At 37.2% G+C, this 6,438-nt stretch overlaps 1 long non-coding RNA gene across 1 annotated transcript; it reads right to left on the reverse strand.

Annotated features, from left to right (window-relative positions):
• Window positions 1-436: 436 nt before the first annotated feature.
• LOC309620277 lies at window positions 437-6,224 on the reverse strand. Its single transcript, XR_014239499.1, has 2 exons — window positions 6,093-6,224; window positions 437-5,785 (listed from the first exon to the last, which is right to left on the reverse strand). It is a non-coding gene; the product is annotated as an uncharacterized lncRNA (long non-coding RNA).
• Window positions 6,225-6,438: the final 214 nt, after the last annotated feature.

The raw sequence follows: 6,438 nt of genomic DNA on the forward strand, positions 1-6,438 counted from the left end.
TTGGAAGATTTTAGCAATGGAGTGAGATGATCTGCCTTATATTTTAGAAGGAACTCATGTTGCGGTGAAGAGAATATAGAGTAAAGGGCAAGGGTGAGAGCAGGAAGATCAGCCAGGAGGCCATTGCAGGAGACTAGGCAAGAGATGGTATAGCTTTGATTAAAATATAATAGTGATAAATGTGTTGAGGGGTGGTTTGACCCAAGGTATAATACGAAAATAAATTTAGCAGAATTGCTGATGAATTGCATGTGGGACCTTAAAGAAAAAGGAGGGAAATCAGCAACATCCAGGTAATGTTGGTGCCATTTATTAAGAGGGGGGAGAATTGGAGGAGATATGATCATTATTGACTTCTCCGCCCTGTCATTACAAATCACTGTCCTAGTGGGACATCTTTATGGACAGGTATGCACCATATCCTTTGGATGATCTGGGACTTTCTAAGGATGGAGAATCATTGCTTTATTAGCTCTTCTTTCTCCAAAGGGGCCTAGGCTTCAAGTACTGGGTCAAAGGAAAGGCTTAAGCCAGGTCTTAGTGGTCAAATTTAACGAGTTCTGAAATTTACACTTTGGGGATTAAATAATTAAATGATTTGAAGAGAGCTAGGGAGCCACATAATAACAATACATCTAAATGAGAATGATTGAGAACCAAATTAGGGCACTTACATCTTCAGAAAATAACATCCAATAGAAAAGAAACAGTGATTTTAATCACTGAGCAATATCAGGAAAAGGCATTTACTTGCTATTGTGTAGACACAGCCTAACATAGAAGTTTAAACCTTCCCCAGATTGCCTGCATCTTGAGAGGAAGGCATTCAGTAAACCGTAAATTTAACTCCCCTCCCCCATGCTTTGTCAATATCATAATAACGATGTTGCCAATAAGACATGTAAAAGGAAAGCTTATAGATGGACAATGGCAATGCCTATTGAGATGGTATCTCCATTATTTATGTGCCTCACAAATAGAAACTTAAATGCACAGGGAAATCAATAGGATCAAGAGGAATCATTGCTCAGTTTATTCTTAAAGCTACCAGACTAAAGAATAATTTTAAAAATATAGATGTGCAATATGATTAGGAGAGTTAAAAATTCTGAACATCTTGTATTCATGCACTCACTGCAAATGCAACATTGATTTTTTTTAAAAAGGCTTTAATTGTGTGTGTGTGTGATTGTGTGTATCATGAACACTATAAAAATTAAAACTAATTTTACCTCACTGCCAAGTTTGTGTTCTAGGTTTAAGTCAGCCCCAATTTCTTTGTTGGTAGACAACTTCTAAAGAGAGGATTTTCATATGGAAGAGTCAGTTATGGGGGTGAAAATCAATTGTTCCTCTCACACTAACCTATCCCTCAAAGGTAGTGACTAGTCAGGAAAATAAAAACCTCCAGTAGCAAAGAATTCATCAGCTGAATTTAAAGCCATTTCCTATATGTGGCTTTGTATATGCACTCAAATCTAAACTCCTTGCGTGTCTCAATTTATAGAAGCTCTCTTGAATTACTCTATCCTAAGCATTGTATCAATACGTGCCCCTGAATATTACACTTTTAGAGTGGCTTGGAAGAAGATTTTGGCCCCTGTGAATAGACAACTTAACTGTGGATTTTCCCTGGAGTGACATATTGAGTACATGCTACGACATCATGTACAGAAGCTCAGGGAATAGAAGATCATTGTGACAAAGCAAGGGATTGTGTATCGAAGTTTCTCTGGTGGTTTAAATTTACAATATTCTTTCTTGTGCATTTCCTGGGATTTTTTTTTTTTGGTTGTTATTTTTGTTTTGTTCATTTGTTTTTGTTTTTTGATTGATTTTAGATTCTCTTTGGAAAAGTGGGAAAAGTTTAAGCTTCATAGGCACACAGACAGCCCTAATTTGAATCTTGGACTTGTCATTTTCTAGCTGTGAAACCTTGAATAAGTTCACCATTTATTCATCTGTAAAATAGGAATAGCCGTAGAACCTACCTCAATATTATCATTGAGATAATGCATGTAAAGTGTGTAACAAAGTTTGATACAGTAGATAATCACGTATGTTAACTGCTACTACTCCTGATATTACTACACTCCATCACCACCACCATCACTATCTCCACCACCACCACAACTATCACTACTGTCTTCATCCATCTGGACTGCTATCACGAAATACCACAAACTGGGTAGCTTATAAACAACACAAATTTATTCCTTGCAGTTCTAGAGGTTGGGAAGCCTAGGGTCAAGTCACCAGTATGGTCAGGTAAGGGCCCTCTTTGTGGTTTGTAGCTGGTGCCTTTTCACTATGGCCTTACATTGTGTGAGGAGTTAGGGATCTCTTTGGAGCCTCTTTTATAAGGCATTAATCCCATTCATGAGGGCTCCACCTTTATGATTTAAGCACCTGCAAAAGTACCCACCTAGTAATGTCATGATCTTTGGGGGTTCGGATTTCAACATATAAATTTTGAGGGGACATAAGCATTCAGACCATAACAACTACATACTTGATTACTGTGAAGAAAAATGTGGTGGGAAGGGAAAGAAAATAATTCTCTCTACTTCTCCAATTGGTATGAGAGCCTTATCTTTTGTTAAGGGAAGCAGACTCAATGAAATATGTATCAAATCTTATATTATCTTTCAAATTTTTATGCTTGCAAATAAGCTAGTTTTTCAAACAGCTTGTGTGGCTTCAGAGAAAAGAAATGGTTAACTAGCACAATTATTCTACTAGTTGGTATCATGCAGATCAATCCAATTGGTGGGATAAAATTATTTATTTTTCCACTGAGAAAAGGCAAACTTGCCAGAGGATATCTGTGATCAGTTGCAAAGCTCTTAAAATCCTGTGCTCTTTGCCCAGAGCTACTGTTCTCCTTTATGTGACTGCATTGAAGGAGTATTTGTTTCTTGGAAATTACTAACATAGATGCTTAAAAACATGATTTATAATAACAATAAAATACATTACTCATGGAATAGGAACTCATTCTAGTGACCTTTTTATCTATCTTTGACAAGATGCTTGAAAAATGTGAGAGGTGCATAGTAACCAAGCTAGAATTAGCAAAACTATTCTGTTCCATTATCTTTCTATTGCAACTGGGGAAACAAGTGTGCAAAGATAAAGATCAAGAAAGTTAGACAAGGATGTAGAGCCATTGATGGAACAACAACAACAAAAAAAGCCCATTTTCCTGAGTTAAAGCCAACTTTTTAATGGGTAATTTAACAATACCCAGTTAAGTCAACTAAACACTACTTCCCTTGTTTTATGAGGGTTTGTATATTAGAGAGAGCCAGAGAGAGCGAGAATGAACATCATCGCATTCATTAACTTACTAAATTATTACGGTAGGAATATATAATTTAATAAATTCAATAGAAAACAATAAAGCAGCCTAGATTGTATAGAACAAAATAGAGTCTATTAAACTATTATTCACTCAAGAATATAGTATTTGAATTTGTGAAAAATTATCTCGTTTTTCTTCAAAAAGTGTTCCAGGTTGAAAGAAGCACTTCTGGAATGCCAGAGTAAACACTTCTGCATAATCCACTTTTCCATAAAAGCAATGAGAAAGCTGGCAAAAATATTCAAAATTAGTATTTTAAAAATTGTAGAAATTGGCCAAAAGCTTGCGAAACTCCAAAGAATGTTTATTCGAGAAAAAGTACCACATCTCTGTGAAATAGCGATTGTGTAGTGTTTAAAACTTGACTTTTCCCTATTCTCCTCTCCCCAGTTTTGCAGTAACTTTGAAGCCCATTAGCCTCCCAACTGTGGTAGCTCTGAAAAGCAACTGAGCAGTCACTGGAGGAGGTAGAGTTTGGAGCTGGCCCCAAATCCCCATGTATAAAGAACTGTCACTATTTGACTTGTCTGGCAGCTCCTGGAAAAGCCCTGCTTAAATAATGTGTCTTTATTTGACCTGACTTAGTGCATGACCAGTGCAAGTTGACCTATTCTTAGAGCATTTGTTAAAAACAATCAGCCACACTTGTAAAGCACTTCAGCTGCCTGATGTGGGGATATCAGTTGGAACAAACAAGAGATTGACCAAAAAACATGAAAGGGATATCTGGGGAATGAGATATTCATAGCAGGCTTTGAAAAACTCAAACATATTCCTGGGAATAAGGAAAGCATGTGCAGGGTTATGTGTATACCCAAGAAATACATGAGAAACACCAAATCTCTCATTTCTGGATGTCCTTGAGTCTCTGCACAAGCCAGAAGTGAGGGTGGACACAGATTTTCTAAGTGACTGCCAGAATGTAGAAGGCATGCCCCCAACATATACACAGAGCCCCTCAGCAAAGACTTGAGCTAGCAGAAGAATGAATAACAAGCTTAAACATAGGTCAATTGAGAATATTCAGTCTGAAGATCAGAAAGTAAAAGAATAAAGAAGAATGAACAGAGCTTCAGAAGTCTGTGGGATGCAATTAAACACACCAAAAAAAACACATAATGAGAGTACAACATAAGAGAGAAATGGGCAGAAAGAATATTTGAAAAAAAAACAATGGCTGAAAATTTCCTAAATTTGCTGGAAAATATTAATCTACATATCTAGAAAGCTCAGTGAACTCCAAGAAGAAAAACTGGACAACATGCACACCTTAAGACATCGTAGTTAAACTGTCAAATGACAAAGACAAGGCAAGAGAATCATGAAAAAGCAAGAGAAAGTTGACTCATGAAGTACAGGGTATACTCATTAACATTAACAGCTAACTTATCAGAAAACAAGGAAGCTGAATGAAATAGACTATCAACAAGGCTATCCTTCAAAGACAAAGGATAAATTATGACATTCATAGAAAAACAAAAACTGAGAATTTGTTGCTAGCTGACCTGCTATAAGAAATACTAAAGACAGTCCTTCAGGTATAAATGAAAAGACACTTGACAAGGTGTCGTATTTTTGATTTGTAACACTTCTTTTTACTTCCTAAGTGATCTAAAACACGATGAATAAAGCAATAATTATAAATCTATATTAATGAGCACATAATGTATAAGAAGTAATTTGTGGCAACCACAACATGAAGGGGGAGGAGGGACAGAGCTCTACAGGAACAGATATTTTGCAGCTACTGAAGCTTAGTTAATATTAATGCAAGCTAGATCATTATAAAATTTAGGATGGTAATTATAATCCACATGGTAACCACAAATAAAGCATCTAAAATATATACAAAGGAAATGAGAAGAAAATCAAAATGGTACACTACAAAAAATAATTTTAAAAAATAATAATTAAATACAAAATAAGGCAGTAATGGAGGAAATGAGGACAAAAGATATAAGAATATAGAAAACAAACAGTAAATGTTAGAAACAAGCCCATACTTCCTGGGACCTGGTGATTCTGCTCCCTTCTTCCTCTTTGAATGTATTGATATTTTTTATTACTATGTCTGTCCTGTTCAATTTGTGATATATTCCCTGAAGTTTCTACCCAGTGTGAAGTTTTTTGTTATTGTTGTTGTTGATGAGAATTTTGGTTGCTTTCTTTGGGGATTTCATGGACACCATGTCATTCCACCACCATAAGATCTTCTTGTGGTCCCCTTGCACTCGCATCCATAAATCGGAGCCTGCAAAGCTCCTGATCCATTCTAGAGGCTATTCTTACATTGGTCCATTGAGCATTCTAATTACTACTCTTTGGTGATCAGGACCATTATAATACCTTTGATTCATTCCTTACTCTAGCATAGTTGCTCTTATCAGACAGTTCTCTTTGCCATCAAATGGTTCTCCCCACCTACTTTTTTTTTTTTTAATCTATTTATTTATTTATTTACGGCTGTGTTGGGTCTTCGTTTCTGTGCGAGGGCTTTCTCTAGTTGTGGCAAGCAGGGGCCACTCTTCATCACGGTGCACGGGCCTCTCACTATCGCGGCCTCTCTTGTTGCGGAGCACAGGCTCCAGACGCGCAGGCTCAGTAATTGTGGCTCACGGGCCCAGTTGCTCTGCGGCATGTGGGATCTTCCCAGACCAGGGCTCGAACCCGTGTGCCCTGCATTGGCAGGCAGATTCTCAACCACTGCGCCACCAGGGAAGCCCCCCACCTACTTTTATTTTGCATTTCATGGTAATTCCCGTCACCTAATATTGTTGTAGATTTTGTATGTGCATTTTAAAAATTTCTTTCCATGTTAACTCTGCCTTGGAGAATTTATTGAACACACACACACACACACACACACACACACACACACACACACACCATTATGGCTGCCATCTTCCCAGAATCTTCTATTCTCTCAAATTTCCTCTTGATGCGGTCCTTTAGATTTTCTAGCTAAAGAAGGAGGTATAACGGGCAACCAACTAAGATACAACCTCAGTGGCTGGGACATTACTTTTCAAAGGAAAGTTACTCATCATCCATGTGCATCTGCTAGAAACTAAGGT

This window comes from Balaenoptera borealis (assembly GCF_965194805.1).
Source record: "Balaenoptera borealis genome assembly, chromosome: X".
Classification (NCBI taxonomy): domain Eukaryota; kingdom Metazoa; phylum Chordata; class Mammalia; order Artiodactyla; family Balaenopteridae; genus Balaenoptera; species Balaenoptera borealis.